Raw genomic sequence first — 24,440 nt, 5'->3', positions numbered from 1 at the left:
GGGAGCATTGTGATATATTGCTTGGCCAGGCAGCTAGGTGATACGACTCTCCTGAATGGGCCCGGCTCTCAGAGAAGATGTTCACCCATCACTGGGCCAGTCATATAGGTGATGTGTCTCTCCTCTGTTGCCTGGACTCTTCCCAAAGTAAGAATTGTGACATATCACTTACCCAGCACCCAGGTGATATGACTCTCATGTCTGGTTCCTGCCCACAGGTGAAATTGTGACATATACATGGTCACAGCTCAAAGGTGAGATGATGACTGTCATACTTGGATCCAGCTAAGAGAACAGGTTTTGACTCTGGTATCTAGGCTTAGGGCAACAGGCAAGGTCCTGGGTCTCCTACTTAAATAAAGGAAATAGTGTATTACAATACTGAGGCATATTGTATGAAGCCAGCATGTGATACAGTGTTACAACAGGACCCAGAACAAAGGTGAGATTGTGACTGTCATATGCGCATCCAGCTGATAGAATTGTTACCCTCACACATAGACAGTGCTCACTGGTGAGGTCCTAAATCTCACAAGCAAACGCAATCCAGGCTTGGAATTGTGACTGTCATATGTAGATGCAGCCACAGGTGAGATAGTGACTCATTTTTTGACCCAGCTCACACGCACAGCAATGAAACGCATACCTGGACCCAGTCAATAGCAGAAATTCACAATCCGGGACATTTTCCAGTTAAAGGTATAAGAGTCAACACCTTTTGTAGGTTGAGTTCAACTATGCAAGTCAATCACAACAGTGGACTAAATCAATGCATGAGAGCCCAAATCTCACCAACAGACAGTGTTTTGATAGGGGAAGCACACCCCCTAGGTGTTCTGAATCCTGGACTTGGTGTTACCATCTCATCTGTCAATTGGATTGATGCATGAGATTCACAGTTCCAACTCCATTGGCTCTTGGTGTGTGATTCAGAACCTCAACAGTGGGTTCTGTTAACATGGAAGGGTGATAATCCTTACTTTTGTCTGAGTTTGCATACAACAGCCACAATTTTCCCTGTGTGCTGGGCTCTGTTATGGCACTCTTTACAGCACTTGAGGGCTTCATACAATGTGCATGCAAGTCATGATACTCTGTGACCATCCTACAACTTGAAGACCCAGGACCTTAGTTTTTGCCCTAAGGCTAACTGCAAGAGTTAAAATATCTTCAGGTATGAGTCATCAGTCCACTTGTAAGCTGTGCCCATGTGTGTTTCCCAATTCCAACTGTGGAGAGAGACCAGGCCCAAGGGTTGCATCACTTGGGTGCTGGCCAGAGATATGTCACAGTTGCCACTTGGAGCAGGGTCAAAATCTCACCTTAGTGCAGGGGCAAATCAGGAGTGTCATATCACCCAGGTGCTGGACCCAGCGGTATGTCACAATGCCCCCTGTGGGCACGGCCAAGTCAGGACTCTTACATCACCTGGAAGCTGGGCCCAGTGATATGTCACAATGCCTCTTGGGGGCAGGGTTCCAGTAGGAAGGAAGAGTCACATTACCTAGGTGATGGGTCTAGAGATATGTCACAATGCCTTCTGTAATTAGAACCCAGGAAAAAGAGTTATTTCATTTGGGTTAAAGGTTTGGTGATATGTCACAATCCCAACTAAGGGCAGGACCCAGGCAGAAAGGAGAGTCACTTGAGTTTGATGATTGGCCCAGAGATATAATTTCCCCTGAGGACAGGGCTCATGCAGAAGAGGAACATAAATTAAGTGCATGGCCCAGGTATATGTGGCAATCTCAACTATTCACTAGGCCAAGGCAATAGAGTAATATTAATCCATGCTGGGAAAAGATACATGTCACAATCACACCCGCACAAAGGTTTAAAGATAAGATTTAAAACCCCACAAATGTCCTGGCTTCACCTATGACAGTCAACATATCTTGTAAGATGCGTTTAAGTATTCAAGTCACAACCTCAACAGTGGACTGGCTCTGTGCATGAGAGCCTGAACCCCACTTTAGACAGTGTCCCAGTAGATGAGTCACAGCCTCACAGGGGTGCTGAACCTTTGTGTGAGAGTCACCATCCTACCTGTGGACTGCATTCACATATGAGAGTCACAATTCCAACTTTTGACTGCCTCTGAGTGTGAGATTCAGGACACTGTGTTCAGGTGAGAGGATGAGAAATCTTTATTGTCAGTCAGGTGTGCGTATGAGAGTAAGAATCTGACCTGTTTGCCAGTCCCTGTTATGACACTGTCTGTACCACCTGTGGGTTTTCTATGGCACATGTGAGATTCACAATCTGCTTTGAGACCTTTGTGCTTGACCCGGCATTTGTTACAATCCCAAATGTAGGATCACGCCCATTGCCCTAAGCCCAGGCATGAGAGTCAACATCTCTCTTGTTTTCGGGTCCAGGTCGGAGAGTCATTTTTGTTCCTGTTATCTGGTTACAGAAATCAGTTAACATCAGTCAACATCCCTCCTGTGGCTCAATCCACTTGTGACAGGCATGATCCAGCTGTGGACTGTGCCTGTCAGTGAGATTCAGGAACTCACTCTTTGACTCTCTCCCCATGTAAAGGTGATAATTTTAACAGTCAGCTGAGTGTGCATACAGTAGTCACAACCTCAGGGTTGTGCTGGGTACTGTGATAAAACTTTCTGTACCATCTGAGGGCTTTACGGAATATGCATGTGTTTGATAATCACCTGTGGTATTTTTTAAAGTAGAAAACCCAAAACTTTATTTTTTTGGCTCAATCCCAGTTATGAGAGTCAACACCTCTCTTATTGGTGGGGTCCAGCTATAAGAGTCATCGCTGGGCCAGATACAATCCACCATCTGACCTTTGGCCAGTTCCACACTGGATGGTCAATATTCTAACTGTGTGTTGTGTCCTCATATGAGAGTCAGGACCTCACCAGTAAGTTTTGTCAGTGTGTGAGGGAGACAATTTTAATTGTCAGCTGGGTGTGCCTATAAGAGTCACAATTTTACCTCTGTGCTGGACCCTGAGATGACACTCTTTAGATCACCAAAAGACTTTATAGAATATGCATGAGGGTGATATATTGTGTGATCTTTCTACATGTAGAAGGCCCAAATCATTACCTGTTTTTCTAAGCCTAGCTAGAAGAGTTAAAATCTCTTCTATTGGCTGGGTTCACATATGTGAGTCTTCATTATACCTGTGAGCTGGGCCTAATGTGTGACCATCCCACCTGTGGGCAAAGACTAGGAGGGAGAGTCGCATCAACTAGGTGCTGGGCCAGCGATATATCAATATTTTTACTATGGGCACGGTCCTGGCAATAAAAGTCACATCTTCTGGGTGCTAGGAAAAGCAATATGTCACAATCCACCCTGTAAACATGTTCCAGGTAGAAGACAGTCACACCATCTAGGTGATGGGCCCAGTGATATGTAACCATTTCTCCCGTAAACAGATTCAAGGCAAAAAAGAGTCGCATAAGAAAGGTGATAGACCACAGGATATCTCACGGTAACCCTTGCGGACTGGCCCAGGCAGAAAGGGAGAGTCACATCGCCTAGGTGATTAGCCCAGAGATATGTCACAATACCCCGGGAAGCAGAGCCCAAGCAGGAAAGTCACATTATCTAGGCACTCAACCTAAGTATAATTTACAATCTAAACTGTAGGTGCAGCCTAGGCAAAGAGAAAAAGCAGTCAGATACTGAGTGAAGGTATATGTCACAATCATACCTGTGAAAGTGTCCAGAGATAAAATTTACAATCTCTCATGCCCCAGCTTCAGGATCAGAGTCAATACCTCCTATGAGTTGCACCCAAAAGGCGAGTAGCAACCTCAACAGTGGACTGGATCGATGCTTGAGAGTCCCAACTCCACCTGCAGACAGTGTCCCAGTAAAAACGTCAAAATATCACAGGGGTGCTGATTCTTGGTCAAGAGTCACCATCCTACCTGTGTATGGGATCCATATATGATAGTAACAATGTCAAATTTGACTGCCTCTAAGTGTGAGATTCAGAACCTTAACAGTGCACTGTGTCATTTGGCATTTGGAAAGTGACCATACTGTTGGCTGGTTGTGCATATGAGAGTAACAATTTCACCTGTGTTTTGTGCCCTTTTATAATACTCTCTGTAATACCTGAGGGCATTATAAGGTATGCACAAGAGTCACAATACTCTCTGACATTTGCATGCTTGTGTGGACACATGATCTTATCGATTACTTTAAGCCCAGAGAGGAGATTCAAAATCTGTCCTATTTGCTGTGTTTAGGAATGAGATTTATCACTGTGCCTGTGAGTGGGGTCCAGAAATGAGTCACTATCCCACCTTTGCACAGATCCACATATGACAGTCACAATATCAACTGTGGACTGCACCCACAAGAGATTTAGGACCTCAGCAGTGATCACTGACTGTGTGTGAGGGTGACAATCTTAACTTTTGACTAGATGTGTATATGAGATTCACAATCCTAACTGTGTACTGGGCCCTGTTTTGACATACTCTGCCTGCACCACCTGAGGAAATTATACCAGTTATACTGTATGTTAGGGTTTCATAGTCCTCTGTGACCTCTGAACAGGTAGGAAAAGCAGGACCTTACCCATGGTCCTAAGTCTAGCTATGAGTCAATATCTGTCCTATGGACTTGGTCTAAGCATGAGAGTCAACACCATGCTTGTAAGCTGGATCTAGAAATTAGTCACCATCCAGCCTGAGGCCAGATTCCCCATATGACAGTCACAATTCCAACTCTGGACTGCATCTATGTGTGAGATTCAGAATCTCACCAGAGGGCTCTGTCCATGTGTAAAGGTGACAATTCCAATTGTCGGCTACATGTGTCTATGAGAGTCACAATCACCCCGTGTGCTGAGCCCTGTTTGTCACTCTCTATACACCCCAAGGGCTTTATAAAATACATGTGAGTGTCATAATCTTTTGTGACCTTTTTATAATCACTAGACCAAGGGTTTTAGTTGTTGTCCTAAGTCTAGCTATTAAAGTTCAGATTTCTCCTATTGGCTGAGTCTCTGAAAGAAAGCCATCCTCATGACTGTTGCCTGGGCCTAGGTATAGGTCATAATCCCACCTGTGGGCAGAATCAGGGAGGACAGTCACATCACCTGAATGCGGGGCCAGGGAAATGTCGATATCCCTCCATGGGCAGGACCCATGCAGGAAAGCCATATCACCTTTATGCTAGGCTTAGTAATATGTCACAATGTCCACTTAGGAAGAACCCAGTCAAGAGCCACTATCGGGGAATCCACCCCCAATATTTCATTGTAGGTTCTTTCTATTTTCCATAAGTGTTGGCTGGCTGAGAAATAAAGAGAAAGACTGCAAAGAGAGGAATTTTATAGCTTGGTCGCCAGGGGTAATATCACATATCAGTAGGACCGTGATGCCCACCTGAACCTTAAAGCCAGCAAGTTTTATTAAGGATTTCAAAAGGGGAGGGGGTGTAAGAACAGAGAGTAGGTCAAAAAGATCACATGCTTCAAAGGGCAAAAAGGAGAACAAAGATCATATACTTGTGAGGAAATAGGACAAGGGCAAAATCAGAAACTCCTGATAAGAATCCAACAAAGATCACAAGGCAAAGGGCAAAAGCAAAGATCACAAGGCAAAGGTCAAAAGCAAAGATCACAAGGCAAAGAGCAAAAGAAAAATTACTGATAAGGGTCTATGTTCAGCAGAGCACATATTGTCTTGATAAACATCTTAAACAACAGGAAACAGGGTTTGAGAGCAGAGAACCAAGGTGCAGTTTCCCAATCCTAGTAAGCCTGAGGGTACTGCAGGAGACCAGGGCGTATTTCAGTCCTTATCTCAACTGCATAAGACAGACACTCCCAGAGTGGCCGTTTATAGACCTCCCCACAGGAAGGCATTCCTTCCCCAAGGTATTAATTATTAATATTCCTTGCTAGGAAAATAATTTAGCGATATCTTCCTTACTTGCACATCTGTTTATAGGCTCTCTGCAAGAAGAAAAATATGGCTCTATTTTGCCCAACCCTGCAGGCAGTAAGACCTTATGGTTGTCTTCCCTTGTTCCCTGAAAATCGCTGAAAATCTGTTCTTTTTCAAAGTGTACTGATTTCATATTTTTCAAACACACATGTTTTACAATCAATTTGTACAGTTAACGCAATTATCACAGTGGTCCTGAGGTGACATACATTCTCAGCTTACAAAGATAACAGGATTAAGAGGTTAAAGTAAAGACAGGCATAAGATATTATAAAAGTATTATTTGGGAACTGATAAATGTCCATGAAATCTTCACAATTTATGTTCCTCTGCCGAGGCTCCAGCCAGACCCTCTGTTCGGGGTCCCTGACTTCCCACAACAAGCCACATCACCTTGGTGCTTAACTTATCAATATATCACAATCCTTTGTGTAGGCAGGGCCCATGCAGGAAAGGGGAGTCACATCACCTAGATGCTGGGCCCAGTAATGTGCCACAATCCACCCTGATAACAGGGCCAAGTCATGAGAGGAGAGTCATATCACCTAGACAATATGCCCAGATTATTTGTCACAAACCTTACTGGAGGAAAGGATAGTCAGGGAAGTAGAGTCTCATCACCTAGGTGAGGGTCTCAGAGATACCTTACAATGCCCCTTGTGGGCAGGGCCCAGGCAGGACAGTCACATCACCTAGGTATTTGGGCCAGGTATATGTCACAATCCCAACTGCTGCCTGAGCTCAGGCAAAACAGTAAAGTCAATCAGGGCTTTGAAAAAATCATATGTCAGCATCACACCTGCAGTAAGGTCCAGGGATGAGATGCCATGTCCCACACATTTCCTGGCTCAAGGTATAAGAGAAAACACCTTTTGTGAATTGTGTTTAAGTACATAAGTTACAATCTCAATTGTGGACAGAATTCATGCATAAGAGCTCCAACCTCACCTGCAAACGCTGTCTAATCAGGGCAGTTACAGCGTCACAGGAGTGCTGAGTTTTGGTATAAAAGTCACCATTCTACCTGTGAACTGCATCCATGTATGAGATTCAACTGTAAACAGATGTGGATGTGATACTCAGAACCTCAACAATGGGCTGTGTCCATATGGAATGATGACATTCCTCACTGTATGTTGTGTGTGCGCAGAAGAATCACAATGTCACCTGTGTGCTGGGCCTTTGTATGACACCCTCTGTGCTACTTAAGAGCTTTTTAATTTTTTTTATGCATGAGAATGAAAATCTGCTCTGAGACCTTCATGCTGGTATGAACTCATGATCCTACATATTGCCCCAAGTTCAGGTATGAGAGTCAACATTTCTCTTATTTGTTTGGTCCACGTATAAGACTCATCAGTATGCCTGTGAGCTGGGTCCAGAAATTTGTCACCATCCCACTTGTGGATGGATCCATATGTGACAGTCACAATTCCAACTGTGAACTATTTCTGTGAGTGACATCCAGGACCTCATGAGTAGATTCTGTTCACATTTAATAGTTACAATCCAAACTGTGACCTGTGTACGCATGAGTACAATCTCAATTTTGACATGAGCCCTGTTTTGACACTTTTTATACCACCTGAGGGCATTATGCAATATACATGAGTGTTGTAATTCTCTGAGACGTCTGTAAAAGTAGGAAATCCAGGACCTTATCCATTACCCTAAGCCTAGATACAAGAGTCAACATCTCTTCTATTAAGTGGGACCAGGTATGAGAGTCATTGACATGCCTATGAGCTGGGTCCAGAAATGAGTCACCTTCTCACCTATGGCCAGATCCACATATGAAAGTCCCAAATTCAACTGTGGACTGTTTGCACATGTGAGATTCAGGACCTCACCAGTGGACTTTGTCCATGTGTGAGAGTGACAATCCGAATTGTTGGATAGTGTGCCTCCTATGAGAGGCACAATTTTACCTCTGTAATAAGCTCTGATACGACACAAGTATTTTATAGAATATTTATGAGTGTCATAATCCTCTGTAATTGTGATACAATTAAGAGACCCAGAGCCTTACTGATTGTTCTAAGCTCAGCTATGAGAGTCAGAATCTCTTCTGTTGGCTGAGCTGTCATATGACTGTCATTATTATTCCTGTGATCCGAACCCAGGTATATGCCAGAATCACACCTGTGGGCAGAACCAGGCAGGAGAGTCACATCACCTGAATACTGAGCCAGGAGGATATTAGTATCCCCCCTGTGAGTTGAGTGCTGGTAGGAAATTCACATCACTATGGTGCTGGGACCAGTGATGTGTCACAATGCCCTCTGTGGGCAGAACCCTGTCTGAAGGATTACATCACAGAAGTGCTGGCCTCAGCAATATGTCACAATCCCCTTGTGAACAGGGCCCAGGCAGGAGATGACAATCACATCACCTGGAAATGAGACCAGAGGTATATCGCAATGCCACCTGCAAGAAGGGATTAGGCAGAAGGGTCACCGTACTGAGGCTATTGGCTTAGGCATAAGTCATAATTCAAACTGTGGGCTTTATTCAGACAGTATAGTCAAATCAGTCAAGTTCTGGCTGGGCAAAGCTATATGTCACAGTCACACCTGTGAGAAAGTCTAGGAATGGAACTTACATTCCTGAACGTGTTCTGGGTCCAGGTATAAAAGTACACACCTTGTGAACTTTTACAAACCTCATGTGTCCAAGAATGCAAATCACAACTTCTTTTCTTTTCTTTCCTTTTCTTATTATTTATTTATTTACTTAATTATTTTGGAGACAGAGTTGCACTCATGTTGCCCAGGGTGGAGTGCAGTGGCGTGATCTTGGCTCACTGCAAGCACTGCCTGCCAGGTTCAAGCAGTTCTCCTGCCTCAGGCTCCTGAGCAGCTGGGATTATAGGCATGAGCCACCACATCCAGATAATTTTTGCATTGTTAGTAGAGATGAGGTTTCGCCATGTTGGCCAGGCTTGTCTTGAACTCCTGACCTCAGGTGATCCACCTGCCTTGGCCTCCCAAAGTGCTGGGATTACAAGCATGAGCCACCATGCCCAGCTGCAAGTCACAATTTCAACAGCAAATTGAATCCATGCATGACAGCCAAACCTCAGACAGCACCTATTAGGAGAGTTAGAGCCTAATATAGGTGCTAAATCTTGGTCAGAGACTCATTGTCTCACCTGAAGGCTGGACCCACATATAAGAGTAACAATACCAACTTCTGACTGCCTTTGGGTGTGAGATTCAGAACCTTAACATTGGGCTGTGTCCATGTGGGAGTGTGACAGTCTTTACTGTTGGCAGTGTATGCATATGAGAGTCAAAATCTCAACAGTGTACTGGGCCTTGTTATATACTCTTTGCACCATGTGTGGCTGTATATATGTGTAAGACTTGCAATGCACTCTGAAACTTTTGTTCTTATATGAATCTATGATCTTACTCATTTCTCCAAGCCTAGGGATAAGATTCAACATCTCTTCTATTGACTGGTTTAGATGTGAGAGTCATTACCACGCCTGTGAGCTAGGTTCAGCAATAAGTCACCATTTTACCTGGGGCCAGATCCACATATGACAGTCAAAATTCCAACTGTAAACTGTGTCTATTAGTGACATTCAGGACCTCAACCGTGGACTCTATCCATGCATGAGATTGACAATTTTAACTGTTGGCTATGTGCTGGGCTCCAGAATGACATGCTCTGTACCACCAAAGGGCATTATAGAATATGTATAAGCTTCCTCATACTGTGTGATCTTACCGGAAGCAGGAGACTGAAGACATTATACATGGTCATAAATCCAGCTAGAATAGTCAAAATCTTTTCTATTGGTTGCATCCATGTATGATAGTAATCATCATGCCTATGAACTGGACCCAGGTATATGTCACAATACCACCTGTAAGCAGAGACTAGGAAGGAAAGCCGCATCACCTGAATACTGAGCCTGAGTATGGCAACATCCCTTCTGTTGGAAGAGTCCTGGCAGGAAGGTCACATTACCTGGCTACTGAGCCCACTCATATGTCACAATGCCCTCTGTGGGCAGGGCGAAGGCAGGAGAGTCAAATGATCTGGGTGCTGGGTCCAGCAGTATGTCACAAATTACCCTGTGGACAGAGCCCAGGAAAAAGAGGAGACTCACATGACTTAGGTGATGGGCACAGAGATATAGCCTGATATTCTGTGAGAAAAGGGCTAAGAAAGAAGAGTTACATTACCCAGATGTTTGGCCTAGGTATATGTCACAATCCCAACTATATATAGGCACTGCTAAGACAGAAGAGCCACATCACCAGGATGCTTGGCCCACTGATTTGTCACAATCCTTTCTGTAAGCAAGATCCAGGCAAAAAAGACAGTAACATCTACTAGGTGCTGGGCCCAGTAACCTGTCTCAATTCCCCACGTAAGCAGGTCCAAGGCAAAAGAGGAGATTCATATCACCTAGGTGATAGGCCCAGGGATATGTCCAAATTCCAAATGGGGGTGGGGCCCAGGAAGAAGGGGAGAGTCATCTCACCAAGGTGATGAACCCAGTAATATGTCACAATGCCCCTTGTGGGCTGAGCCCAGGCAGGAGAGGAGAGTCACATTACCGAGGTGATTGGTGCATGAGATATTTCTAAATCACCTCTGAGAGCTTGGCCCAGACAGGAGAGTCCCATCACCTATGTGCTTGGCCTAGGTGTATGTCACAATCTCATATTTAGTCTGAACCCAGGCAGAAATGTAAAATCAATCAGGTGTTGGGCAAAGGTATGAGTCAAAATCACACCTGCAGAAAGGTCCAGGGGTGAGATTAACAATATCGCATATGGTCTGGCTCCAAACGTAAGAATCAGCACCTCTTGTGAGTTCTGTCCAAGCACCTGAGTCACAATCTCAACTGTGGACTGGATCTGTGCATAAGACACCCAACCTCATCTGCAAACAGTATCCTGATAGGGGAGACCCAGCCTCACAAGGGTGTTTGGTCTTGATTCAAAAGTCATCATCTTACCTGTGATCTGGATCCATGTATGAGAATCACACATCCAACTTTCAATTGCCTCCAGCTGTGAGATTCAGAACCTCAACAATGGGCTGTGTCCATGCGGAAGGTGATAATCCTTACCATCAGCTGAGTGTAAAACAAGAGTCACAATTTCATCTGTGTGCTGGGCCCTGTTATGAAATTCTCTATACCACCTGAGGGCATTGTATAATATGCTTGCGTGTTGTAAGGCTCTTTGACTTTTGTACAAGTAAGAAACCCAAGATGTTACCTGCTGCCCTAAGCCTAGTTACTGAAGTAAACATCTCTCATATTGGCTGGGTCTTGGTATTAGAGTCCTTACCATGCCTGTGAGCTGGGTCCCAGAAATGAGTCACCATCTCACCTGTGGCCAGATTTACATGTAACAGTCACAATTCCAACTGTGGACTTAATCAGCATGTGAGATTCAGGGGCTTACCAGTAGGCTCCGTCCATGTATGAGAGTGACAATCCTAATCTTCTGCTGGGTGTGCCTATGAAAGTCACAATTTCACCTGTGTTCTGGTTTGTATTATGACGCTGTCTGTGCCAGCCAAGGACTTCATAATATATGTGTGCGTGTGTAGGAACTTTCTGTAACCTTTCTACAAGTAGGCGATGCAGGACCTTATCGTTTGCCCTAAACCTATCTATGAGAGTCAAAATCTCACCAATTGGCTGGTTCTACATCTGAGAGACATTATAATTTCTGTGTGCTGGGCCTAAGTAGAAGTCACAATTCTACCTGTGTGTGAAAAGAAAGCAACAAAGTCATATCACTTGGGTGATGGGCCATTGATGTGTCACAATTCTTTCTGCTGACAGTCCATAAAAAGAAGATACATCACCTGGGTGCTAGGCTTAGTGATAGGACACAATGCCCTGTGTAGGCAGGCCACAGGCAGGACAGTCACATTACCTGGGTGCTTGTCCCAGTGACATTATAATCCCTTAGGTAGAAAGGGCACAGGTAGCAAAAGAGAGTCACATTACCTAGGTGCTTGGCTCAGCTATATGTCACAATTGTTTTGGTTAGCAGGGCACAGCCAGTAGAGAGCCATATCACAAACTGGTGAGCTCAGTGACATGTCAAAATCCTTAATGGAGGCAGAACATAAGAAAGTAGAGTCACATCACTTAAGTGATGGGCCCAGAGACATGTCACAATGTTCTCTGTGGGCAGAGCCCAGGTCAGAGACTCACATCACCTAGGGGCCTGGTTCAGGTATATTTCATAATCCCAACTCCATTTGTTGGCTAGGCTTCCATACGACAGAAAAATCAATCAGCTGCTGGGTAAAAGTATATGTTACACCTGCAGGAAGGTCTGTGAATAAGATTCATAATCCCACACATTTCAGGGTTCAGCTGTAAGAGTCAACACCTTCTGTGAGTTGTGTCCAAGTATGAGAGACTGAATCTCAATCATGGACAAGATCCATGAAGGAGAGCCTCCGCTCCACCTGTGAACAGCGTCTCAGTAGGGCAGCCACATGCTCACAGTTGTACTGAATCTTGGTTTGAGAGTCACTCTCCTAACTGTGGACCAGATCCACATAGGAGGGTCACAATGTCACCTTTCAACTTCCTTCAGATGTAAAATTCAGAACCGCATTAGTGGGCTGTGGTTATGTGAGAGGATGACGATCCTTACTGTTGGCTGGGTGTACATAGCAGGGTAACAATCTCACCTGTGCGCTAGGCCCTGTTATTACACTCTTTGTACCACAGAGAGTTCCATAGGGTATGTGTGAGTCTGCTCAGAAACTTTAGTGGTGATATAATCCCATGATACTGCCCATGGCCCTAATTAGGCCCAGGCACAAGAGTCAATGCTTCTCTTACTGGCTGGGTTCAAGTATGAAAGTTATCACCTTGCCTGTAAGCTGGGTTCAGAAATGAGTCACCATCTTATCTGTGGCTGGATCTACACACAATAGGCACAATTCCAACTCTAGACTCTGCCTACAACTGAGATTCAGGATCTCACCAGTGGTCTCTGTCTGTGTGAGGGTGACAATCCTGTCAGCTGGGTGTGCACAGGAGAGGGGTAATCTTATCTCTGTGTTAAGCCCTGCTATGACACTCTGTGTACACCCTGAGGGCTTTATATGATATCTGTTAGTGTCATAATCTTCTGTGTACTTTGTACAAGTAGGAGACCCTGGATGTACTCACTGTTCTAAGCCCAGTCACAAGAGGCAAAATCTCTCTATTGTCTTGGTCCAGGTATGAGAGTTATTACCTTACCTGTGTTTTGAGCCCAGATATATCACAATTTGAACTCTGGGCAGAAACCAGGAAGAAAAATCACATCACCTAGGTGCTGAGTACGGCACCATGTTAAAATCCTCCATAGTACAGGGCTCGCCGTGGCAGGAGAGTCACATCACCTAAGTGCTTGGCCCAGGTGTATGTAACAATCCGATCTGATGCATGCTGGGCCCACACATGAGAGTCACATTACTCAGATATTAGACAAAGGTATATGTCACAATCACACCTTCAGTAAAATCCACAAATGAGATTCACAATCCAGCACATGTCTCAGCTCCAGGTATGAGAGTCAACATGTCCTGTGAGTTGGGTTCAAATACACGAGTCACAATCTTAACGTTGGACTTTATTTGTGCATGACGGCCCCAATCATACCGCACACTGTGCCTTGGTAGAAAAATCACAGCCTATTAGGTGTGTTTAATCCTGGTATGAGTCACCATCCAGCCTGTGGACTGCATTCACATACGAGGGTCACAGTTCCAACTTTTGACTGTCTCCAGTTGTGAATTCAGAACCTCAACAGTGGGCTGTATTCATGTGGTAGACTGACAATCCTTACTGTCAGCTGGGTGTACATATGAGGGTCACAATCATAGCTGTGTGCTGGGTTCTGTTATGACACTCTCTGTACCACTGGAGAGCTTTATATGATACGCATGAAAGTTACAATCAGCTCTGAGACCTTCATTCTGGTATGGACCCTTCATATTACCTGATTTTCTATTCTGAGGTATAAGAGTCAACATTTTTTTGTGTGGATAAGTCCAGGTATGAGAGTCATCACCATGCCTGTGACCTGAATCCAAACATAGGTAACTGTGAGAACTGACCAGGTAGGAGGGTCATATCACCTGGGAGCTGGGTCAGGAACATGTACCCACTGTTCTAAGCCTAGGTACAAGAGTCACAATCTTTATTGTCTTGGTCCAGGTATGAGAGTTATTACTTAACCTGAGTTGTGGGCCCAGATCTATGTCACAATTTGAAATCTGGGCAGGAACCAGGAAGAAAAATTACATCATCTAGGTGTCCCCTGTGGGAAAGGTCCCGGTAGGAGAGTAAAAAATTCTTGGTGCTAAGCCAAGTGAAATGATTCAATGCCCTCTGTGGGCAGGGCCTGCAAAGGAGAGTAGAGTCACATCACCTTGATGCTGTGTTCAGCAACATGTAAAAATATCCCCTTAGGGCAGGGCTCATCCAGGAGTGTCACATCACCCAGGTGCTTGGTCCAGGCATATGTCACAATCCCTCCTGAAGGCAGCACTTGGGCACAAAAGGAGGATTACACCACCTAAGGGATAGGCCCAGAGATGTCACAATGCCTCTGTGGGCAGGACCCAGGCAGGAGAGTCATATCACATGGATACAGGGCCCAGGGATATTTACAATCCCCACTGAGGACAGGGCCCAGGGATATTTACAATCCCCACTGAGGACAGGGCCCAGGGATATTTACAATCCCCACTGAGGGCAGGGCCCAGGGATATTTACAATCCCCACTGAGGGCAGGGCCCAGGGATATTTACAATCCCCACTGAGGGCAGGACCCAGGGATATTTACAATCCCCACTGAGGGCAGGGCCCAGGGATATTTACAATCCCCACTGAGGGCAGGGCCCAGGGATATTTACAATCTCCACTGAGGGCAGGGCCCAGGGATATTTACAATCCCCACTGAGGACAGGGCCCAGGGATATTTACAATCCCCACTGAGGACAGGGCCCAGGGATATTTACAATCCCCACTGAGGGCAGGGCCCAGGGATATTTACAATCCCCACTGAGGCAGGGCCCAGGGAAAACGACATGAGCCACATCACCAGGTGCTGGGCCCAGTGATATATCACAATCCCCTCTGAGGACAGCACCAAGGTAAGAGTTACATCACCTAGGTGCTTGTGCCAGGTATATGTCACAATTCTATTTGTGGGATTAGCCCAGGCTAAAGTGGCAAATTGCTCAGGTGCTAGGAAAAGGTATATGTCAAAATCACACCTGTGGGTGTGAACCAGAAAACATGTTACATCACCTGGTGCTGAAGCAGAGAGATGTAAAAAGTATTTCTGTTGGCAGGGCCGAGGCAGAAAAATAACACCTCTTAGATGCTGGGCCCAGTGATATGTCACAATTATTTTTGTGGGCTGGGCCTAGCTAGAAAAGGAGGGTCATATGGCCTAAGGACTGGTCCAGGGCTGTCACAATTCTCCTTGTGGGGACGGCCCAGTCAGGAGAGTCACAGCACTTGAGTGCTGAGCTTAGAAATATGCCATGCCAGGCGCTGTGGCTCATGCCGGTAATCCCAGCACTTTGGGAGGTCGAGGTGGGTGGATCATTTGAGGTCTGGAGTTTGAGATCAGCCTGGCCAACATGGTAAAATCCCATCTCTACTAAAAATACAAAAAAATTAGCCAGGCATGGTGGCGCATGCCTGCAGTCCCAGCAACTCAGGTGGCTGAGGCAGGAGAATCACTTGAACCTGGAAGACAGAGGTTGCAGTGAGCTGAGATCACACCATTGCACTCCAGCCTGTGTGACAGAACAATACTCTATCTGGGGGGGAAAAAAAAAAAAAAAAAAAAGAAGTATGTCACAATGCCGTTTGTTAACAGATCCCAAACAAGACAGTCACATCACCTGATAGTTGGGGCCAGTGATATGTCACAATTATCCATGTGGCAGGGCCCAGAAAGAAAAATGAAAGTCATATCACCTGAGTGCTGAGCTCATTGATAGGTCACAAGTGTTGCTGTAGGCAGGCCCCGTGTAGAAGAGGAGAATCACATCTCTTAGGTGCTGGGTGCAGTGTAATGCCACTATCTTTCTGAGAGCAGGGCCCGGGCGCATGAGTTACACCTCTTTGGTTCTTGGCCCATGTATATGGCACAATTTTATTTGCGAACTGGGCCCAGTCTGAGAGTCAAATCACCACATATTGGACAAAGGCATATGTCACAATAACATCGGGAAAGGTCCAGTGATAAGTCCCACCATCCTGCACATGTCTTGATTCCAGATAAAAGATTCGTCATTGTGCTTATAATTGGGTCCCAGGTGTATGGCACAATACAACCTGTGAGGATGGAGAGGACAGAAAAGACACATCACCTGGGTGCTGGTCCAGAGAGATGTCACAATCCCCCTTGTAGGCAGGACCCTGGCAGAAAAGTCGCTTCATCTGGCTGATGGGCCCAGTGATATATCAAAATCCCCCCTGTGGGCAGAGTTTAGGCAGGAAAGGGGACTCACTTCACCTAAGTAATTAGCCTAGACATGTGTCACAGTGGCCCCCATGGGCAGAGCTAAGGCAGGAGAGTGACATCACCTTGGTGCTGGGCTCAGCAATGGGTCACAATCTCTCCAGTGGGCAGGAACCAGGTAAGAGAGGGGAATCACATCACCTAGGTGCTGGGCTAAGTGATACGTTCCACTGCTTCTTGTAGGAAGAACTCAGTCAGGAGAGTCACATTACCTGGGTGCAGTACCCAGCTAAACGTCACAATGCACTCTAAGCGCAGAGCCAAGGCAGTAGAATGAAGTCACATCATCTATGTAATGAACCCAGAAATAAGTCACAATGCTCTTTGTAGGCAGGGAGCAGGCAGGGGAGTCACAGCACCTGGGTGACTGCTGGTCGCAATGAAATGTAAAAATGCCCTTGGCAGGCAGAGCCCAGAAAGGAGTTTCACATTACTTAGGTGACTGGTGCAGGTATATGTCACAATTTTATCTGTGGGCTGGGCCTAGGAAAGAGTCAAATCACTCAGGTTCTGGGCAAAGGTATATTTCCCAATCACACACTTGAGAATGTATAGAAATGAGTTTCACAGTTTCACACAAGTCCTGGCTTCATGTGTGAGAGGCAACCCCTCCAGTGAGTGGGGTTCAAGCAAAGGAGTTACAGTCTCAACAATGCACAAATCCGTGCATAAGAGCCCCAGTCTCACCTGCAGATTGTGTTCTGATAGGGAACTCACAGCCTCACAGGTCTGCTGGACCATGGTTCGACAGCCACCAAACCAGCTGGAAACCAGATCCACATGTGAGAGTGACAATTCCAACTTGCAACTGTTTGTATGTGTGAGATTAAGTGCTTCATTTGTAGGCTCTGTTGATGTGTGAGAATGAAGAGCCTGTCGGCTGGGTCTGCATACAAGAGTCACAATCTCACCTGTTAGTTAGGCCCTGTTATAAACTCTCTGTATCACTGTAGGGCTTCATGTGATAGTCCTGATGGTTGTAATGTTCTGTAAATTTTATACAAGTAGGAGACCCAGGACATTACCTGTGGCCTTAAGCCTGGCTACACAAGTCAAAATATCTCCCACTGGCTGTGTCCAGGTAAGAGAGTCATCATTGTGCCTGTGATCTGGACCCAGGTATGTGCCACAATTTCACCTGTGGGCAGGAACAAAGCAGGAGAGTCACATCACCTGGCTGCTAGACCCAGTGATATGTCACAATGCCCACTGTAGGCAGGGCACAGGCAGGGGAGTCACATCATCCGAGTTCTTGGTTCAGCAATACATCACCTTCTGTAAGTAGGGCCCAAGCAGCAAGAAGAGTCACGTTACCTAGGTGCTGAGCCTGGTGATATGTCACAATGTTCCCTGATAGCAGGGCCCAGGAAAGAGCAGAGTCATATTGCACAGTTGATTGGCCCAGAAATTTGTCACAATCTTCACTGAGGGCAGTGCATAGGAAGAAAAGGAGAGTCACATTAACTAGGTGATGGGCCCAGCCGTATGTCACAATCTTTCCTGTAAGCAGGGCCAAGCAGGATACGAGAATCACATTACATAGGTTATGGGCCCAGGTATATGTCACAATCCTTGCTGAGACTAGAGTCCTGGAATGAGAGAAAAATTACACCACTTCTTTGATGTGCCCAGAGATATGTCACAATGATCCCTTTGGGCTTGCCCATGCAGGATGTGAGAGTCATATCATCAAGGTAATAAACCGAGAATCATATCACAATTTCCCCTGAAGGCAGGGCCAAGGCAGGAGAGCCACATCACCTAGGTTCTTGGCCCAGCAATATGTCACAATCACTTCTAACTGCACAAGCAGGAAAGATGAGTCACATAACTTACGTACTGGGCCCAGAAATATGTCACAATCCTCAGTGAAGGCCAAGACAAGGCAAGAAAGTAGAGTCACATCACATAGGTAATAAGTCCAAAGATATATCACAATGTACCCTGTGGTAAGTCCCAGGCTGGAGAGTTACATCACTTAGGAACTTAGTCCAGGTATATGTCACAATCTCAACAGTTGGCTGAGTTCGAACAAATTGTAAAATAAATTAGATGCTGTGTGAAAGTATATGCCACAATCACACCTGCTGGAAGGTCCAGGAATAAAATTCACAATTCTACATATTTCCCAGCTTTAGGTCAGAGAGTCAACACCTCTGGCAAGTTGCATCCAAATACATGAGACACAGTCTTAACACTGGACAGGAACTGTGCATGAGAGCTCCATCTCCATCGGCAAACAGAGTCCCCATAAGATAGGCACAGCCTCACCAGGGTGCTGAATCTTGGTCTCAGAGTCACTATCCTACCTGTTGACTAGATGCATGTACGTGAATCAAACTTTCAACTTTTCATTGCCTCTGAGTGTGAGATTCAGAACCTCAACAGTGAGCTGTGTCTATATGGGAGAACGACCATCCTTATTGTTTGGGTATGCATAGGAGATGCACAGTTTCCTCTCTGTTTTTGGCTCTGTTATGACACTCTTTGTACCATCTGAGATCTTCACACAACATGCTTGAGCGTGGAATTCTGCTCTGAGAACTTTACGTTTTTATGGATCCAAGATCTTACTTGTTACCCTAAGCCCAGGCAGAAGTCAACATAATTTCTCTTGTCTGGATCCAGGTATGAGAGTCATCACCATGTTTGTAAGCTGGGTCGAGAAAGGAGTCCCAGTCTTACTTGTGGCCAGATCCATGTATGACAGTCAAAATTTCAACTGTGAACTGTGTCCACAAGGCAAAGTCAGGACCTCACTAGTGGGATCTGCCCATGTGTGCAGGTGACAATTCTTACTGTCAGCTGGCTGTGCATATGAGAATAAGTCTCAACTTTGTATTGGGCTGTGTTGACACTCTCTGTACCACCATAGGGCATTATGCTGTATGTGATTTTTATGCTGTATGTGTTGTGATTTTTTGTGACCTTTTTACAAGTAGAAAACCCAGAACCATCCCCATTTTCCCAAGCGTAACAGCGAGAGTCAACGCCTCTTCTATTAGCTTGGTTCAAGTATAAGAGACAACACTGTGCCTGTGAGTTAGTTAAGAAATGACTTCCCCTTCAACCTGTGGCCAATCCATATATGACAATTACGATTCCAACTGTGGTCTGCAACCATATTCAAGATTTATAACCTCACCCGTGGGCTGTGTCTAGGTTTAAGGGTGACAATCCCACTGTTGGCTGGGTGTACCAATGGGAGTCACAATCTCACCTGTGTGTTGGACCATGTTATGACACAGCTCATACCACCCAAGGGCTTTATAAAATATTTGTGTCATAATCTCCTGTGACCTTTTATAAGAAAACCCAGAAGCTTAGCTGTGTCCCTAAGTCTAGCCAGAAGAGTAAAAAATTTGTTGTATTGGCTGGGTCTATGTATGAGAGTCACTATCATGTCCGCTAACTGGGCCTGGCTGTAAGTAACAATTTCACCTCTGGGTGTGGATCAGGCAAAAGAGTCACATCACCTGAATTCTGGGCCAGGAATATGTCAACATTCTTCTTGTGTGCAGTGCCATGGCAAGAAACCCACATCACCTGAGTGCTGGGCTTAGTGATATGTTACAACGCCTTCTGTGGACATAAAATGATAGTCACATCACTTACATGTTGGGCCCAGAAATATGTCACAATTCCTACTGTAGGCATGGCCCAGGCAGAAGAGTCACAACATTTGGGTGCAGGATCCAGTGATATGTTACAATTCTTACTGAAAGCAGGACCCAGGCAGAAGGGATGAATCACATCACCTAGGGGGTGGGTCTAAAAATATATCACAATTTCCCCTGTGGACAAGGTTCAGGCAGAAAAAGATGGTAACATAACCCAGGTGATAGGTCCGGAGATATGTCCAAATTTCCCCTAAGAAAAGGGCCAAGACAGGAGAGTAATATCCCCAAGGTGTGTGGCCCAAATACATGTCACTGTCTCATTTTTTGGTTTTGTCCAGGCAAAATAATCAAAGCTCACGACCTGGGTAAAGGTATATGTCACAATCACACCTGCAGGAATGTCCAGAGATTAGATTCACAATCTCACATTGGTCCCAACCTCAGGTATGGGAGTAAACAGTTGTGAGTTGGGTACAAGTTTGCAAGTCAGAATCTTAGTGGTTAACTGGACTCCTGCATGAGAGCCCCAAGACCCTTGCAGACTTTTTCCTGGTAGAATAATAACAGCCTCACACGTGTGCTGAATATTTGAGAGTCATCATCTTTTTTTGTGGAACAGATGCACATGTAAGAGTCACAGTTCCAACTTTTGACTCTCTCTGAGTGTAAAATGCAGAACCTCAGCAGTGACTGGGCTGTGTCCATGTGGCAAAGTGACAACCCTTACTGTTGGCTGTGCCTATGAGAGTCCCAATCCCACCTGCGTGCTGAGCCCTGTTATGACACTCTCTGTGCCACTCAGGAACTTTATAAAATATGCACAAGTGTTGTAATCTCTGACCTTTCTACAAGTACAAGACCCAGTAAATAGCCTATTTCCATAAGCCTATTTAGAAGAGTCAAAACCTTTTCTATTGTCTTGGTCCAGGTAAGACAGTCATCATTATGCCTGTGAGTTGGGCTGAGGTATATGTCACAATCTCACATACGGCCAGGGACCACGCAGAAGTTCACAACACCTGGGTGCTAGGCTAGGAATATGCCAATATTTCCCCTATGAACAGGGCCCAGGAGGAGAGTTACATCAACTGGGATCTTGGTTCCGTGATATGTAACGATTTCTTTTGTAGGCATAGCCTGGGCAGGAAAGGAGAGTCACATCACATAGGTTCTGGGCACAGCAATATGTCTCAATGTCCCCTTTAATTGTGGCTTAGGCCAGGGAGCAGAGTCATGTCACCTAGTTTATGGGCTTAGTAATATGTCACAATCTTCAGTGGGGCTCTGCCCAGCTGGGATTGTAGAGTCACATCTCCTAGGTGATGAGCCCAGAGATCTGTCACCATGCCTTCTATAAGTTGGGCCTAGAAAGAAGGAGAGAGTCACATCACCAGGTGATTGGCCCAGAGATATGTAACAATTTCTTCTGAAGGCAGGGTCCAGGCAGGAGCATCACATCACCTATGTAGCCCAAGTATATTTCACAATTTCAACTGTAGACTGGGCCCAGGCAAAAAAGTAAAAGCAATCAGGTGCTAGGCAAAGGTATATGTCACAATCATACCTGAAGAAAGATCCAGAAATAAAATTTCTAATCCTGCACATGTCCCAGCTGGAGGTTTGTGAGTCAACACCTCCTGTGAGTTGAGTCTACGCATGCAATTCGCAATCTCAACAGTAGACAGGTCCATACATAAGAGCCTCAACTCCACCTGCACACAGTGTCTTAGTAGGGCAGACACCGGAGCAGGAGTGCTGAAGTTTTGTCCAAGAGCTGAGGCAGAAGAATCGCTTGAACCCGGGAGGTGGAGGTTGCAGTGTGCTGAGATCGCGCCACTGCACTCCAGCCTGAGTGACAGAGCACGACTCCATCTCAAAAAAAAAAAAAAAAAGTTATAATTTTACCTGTCAATCAAATCCGCATATGAGAGTCACAATTACAAATTTTGACCGCTACCAGCTGTGAGATTGAGAACCTCAAGAGTGGGCTGTATGCATGCGTTGAGGGTGAACATCTTAATTACTGGCTGGGTGTGCCTATGGGAGTCACAATTTCACTTGTGCACTGGCCTGTGACAACATCTTTGTACCACCCAAGGTCTTTATAAAATATGCATGAGCGTCCTAATAGTCTGTGACCTCTCTGTATGGAGAATACCCAGAAGCATACCTGTTGTAATAAGCCTAACTATGAGTAAAAATCTCCCTTATTGGCTGGGTCCTTGTACAACAGTTATCGTCATGCCTGTGAGCTGGACCTACATATATGTTGCAATCCCATCAGTGGGCAGGAACCAGGTAGGTGGGTCATGTTACCTTGGTTCTTGGCCAGGGATTTGTCACAATACCCACTGTAGGCAGAATGCAGGCAGGCAAGTGACATCATGTGGGTGCTTGGCCCGGTGATATGTCTTAATCTTTTCTGTAGTCAGGCCCAGGTAGGAAGAGAAAGTCATATTATCTATGTGATGGACCCAGTGATTGTCACAATCTCCCTTGTAATCAGGGCCCAGGCAGGAGAGAAGAGTCATATTGCCTAGACAAAGGGCCTGGTGACATGTCACAATCTTCACTTGGGGCAGGACAAAAAGAGAAGGGTCACATTATCCCTGTTATGGGCTCAGAAATATGTTACAATGCTGCCTAGGGGACAGAAGTAAGTCACATTCTTAGTGATTAACCCAAAGGTATGTCACAATACCTCTTAAAGGCAGGGCCCAAGAAATAGAGTCAAAGACCAGGTGTGGTGGCTCACGCCTGTCATCCCGGCACTTTGGGAGGCTGAGATGGGCAGATCGCTTAAGGTTAGGAGTTCGAGACCAGCCTGTTCAATATGGTAAAACACTGTCTCTACTAAAAATACAAAAATTAGCCGGGCATGGTGGTATGTATCTGTAATCCCAGCTACTCGAGAGGCTGAGGCAGGAGAATTGCTTGAAGCCAGGAGGCGGAGGTTGCAGTGAGCTACAACCAAACTCCAGCCTGCGTGACAGAGCAAGACTGTCTCGGGGGGAAAAAAAAAAAAAAAAAAAAAAAAAATATATATATATATATATATTACATGAGTCCCCTAGACCTAGAAGGTGCTGCTGAGGTCAACACTGAACAGGGCATAAGAGGCATATTAGTCTTCTATTGCTCCATAACAGGTTACCATAAAATTAGTGGTTTAAAACACACCCATTTATTAGTTCATGGTTCTGTAGAACTTATGGTTCAGAGTCCGGCAGGCTCCGTTGGGCTCTCTGCTTTAGTTTTCAAAACGCTAAAGTCAGAGTATCAAACAGTCCGGGCTCTCATCTAGAGGTGCTGGGAAGAACCCACTTCTATACCCATTCTGTTGCTACCAATTTCCAATTCCTCATGGTTGTAGGACTGGGATCCTTGTTCCCTTGCTCACTGCTAGCTAGGACCCACTCTCTGTAAGTAGATGTTTCCCCACATTTTACTCAATTTGTCCCCTCCATCTTCCAAGTCAGCAAAAGCACATCGCATTTCGCTCCTACTTTGAATCTCTGACTTAGAGAAAGCTCTGTGCTCTCAAAGGCCTGCATAATTAGGCCAGGCTGATCTGGATAATCTTTCTATCTTGAAACATAACACAATCACAGAACTGAAATCCCATCATATTCAGAAATTTCTGAGATTTGGACATCTTTGGGGAACAATTTTAGAAATTCTGTCTACTACAAGAGCTAGGACTCAAAAAAGAGGCTTGGAATCCTAACTGGCAGGTTTTTGGCAGCAGCCAAAAATCCAAATGAGACTTCTGTGAGGGTAGAGGTGGGGTCTGAATTCTGACTCCCCAGGAGGTTTGCCTTTGCACTGTTTGAGTGCACACATTCGTAAAAGGTCTCACACCCACTCCTTTATTTCTTTGATCTCCTAGGGCATTCTGATGGTCATAGTAATTTTGAAGGCCAGGATCCTCCTTCCTCTGAATTGGGTCAGTGAACCTTCTTGCTGTCCCCATGAAGGGTCCCTGTTATGTCCCACGACAGCCCAGATCTGGAACTCAGTCCAAACCAGCCTGTAATCCCAGCAATTTGGGAGGCTGAAGTGGGTAGATCACCTGAGGTCAGGAGTTCAAGACCAGCCTGGCCAACATGGCAAAACCCTGTCTTTAGAAAAAATACAAAAATTAACCGAGCATGGTGGCACATTCCTGTAGTCCCAGCTACTCGAGAGACTGAGGCAGAAGAATTGCTTAAACCCAGGAGACGGAGGTTGCAGTGAGCCGAGGTCACGCAGTTGCACTCCAGCCTGCGCAACAGGAGGGATACTCCATCAAAAAAAAAAAAAAAAAAAAAAAAAAAGAATTTTTACCATTTATTAGAAGGGAAAAAATT

At 45.4% G+C, this 24,440-nt stretch overlaps 1 long non-coding RNA gene across 1 annotated transcript; it reads right to left on the bottom strand.

The window, feature by feature from the left end:
* Nucleotides 1-16,075: 16,075 nt before the first annotated feature.
* LOC141409850 (uncharacterized) lies at nt 16,076-23,107 on the bottom strand. Its single transcript, XR_012432374.1, has 3 exons — nt 21,656-23,107; nt 17,497-21,455; nt 16,076-16,284 (listed from the first exon to the last, which is right to left on the bottom strand). It is a non-coding gene; the product is annotated as an uncharacterized lncRNA (long non-coding RNA).
* Nucleotides 23,108-24,440: the final 1,333 nt, after the last annotated feature.

This window comes from Macaca fascicularis, chromosome 3, assembly GCF_037993035.2.
Source record: "Macaca fascicularis isolate 582-1 chromosome 3, T2T-MFA8v1.1".
Taxonomy (NCBI): Eukaryota; Metazoa; Chordata; class Mammalia; order Primates; family Cercopithecidae; genus Macaca; species Macaca fascicularis.
The sequence above is the reverse complement of the archived record's forward strand: the minus strand, read 5'-3'. Positions and strand labels throughout refer to the sequence as shown.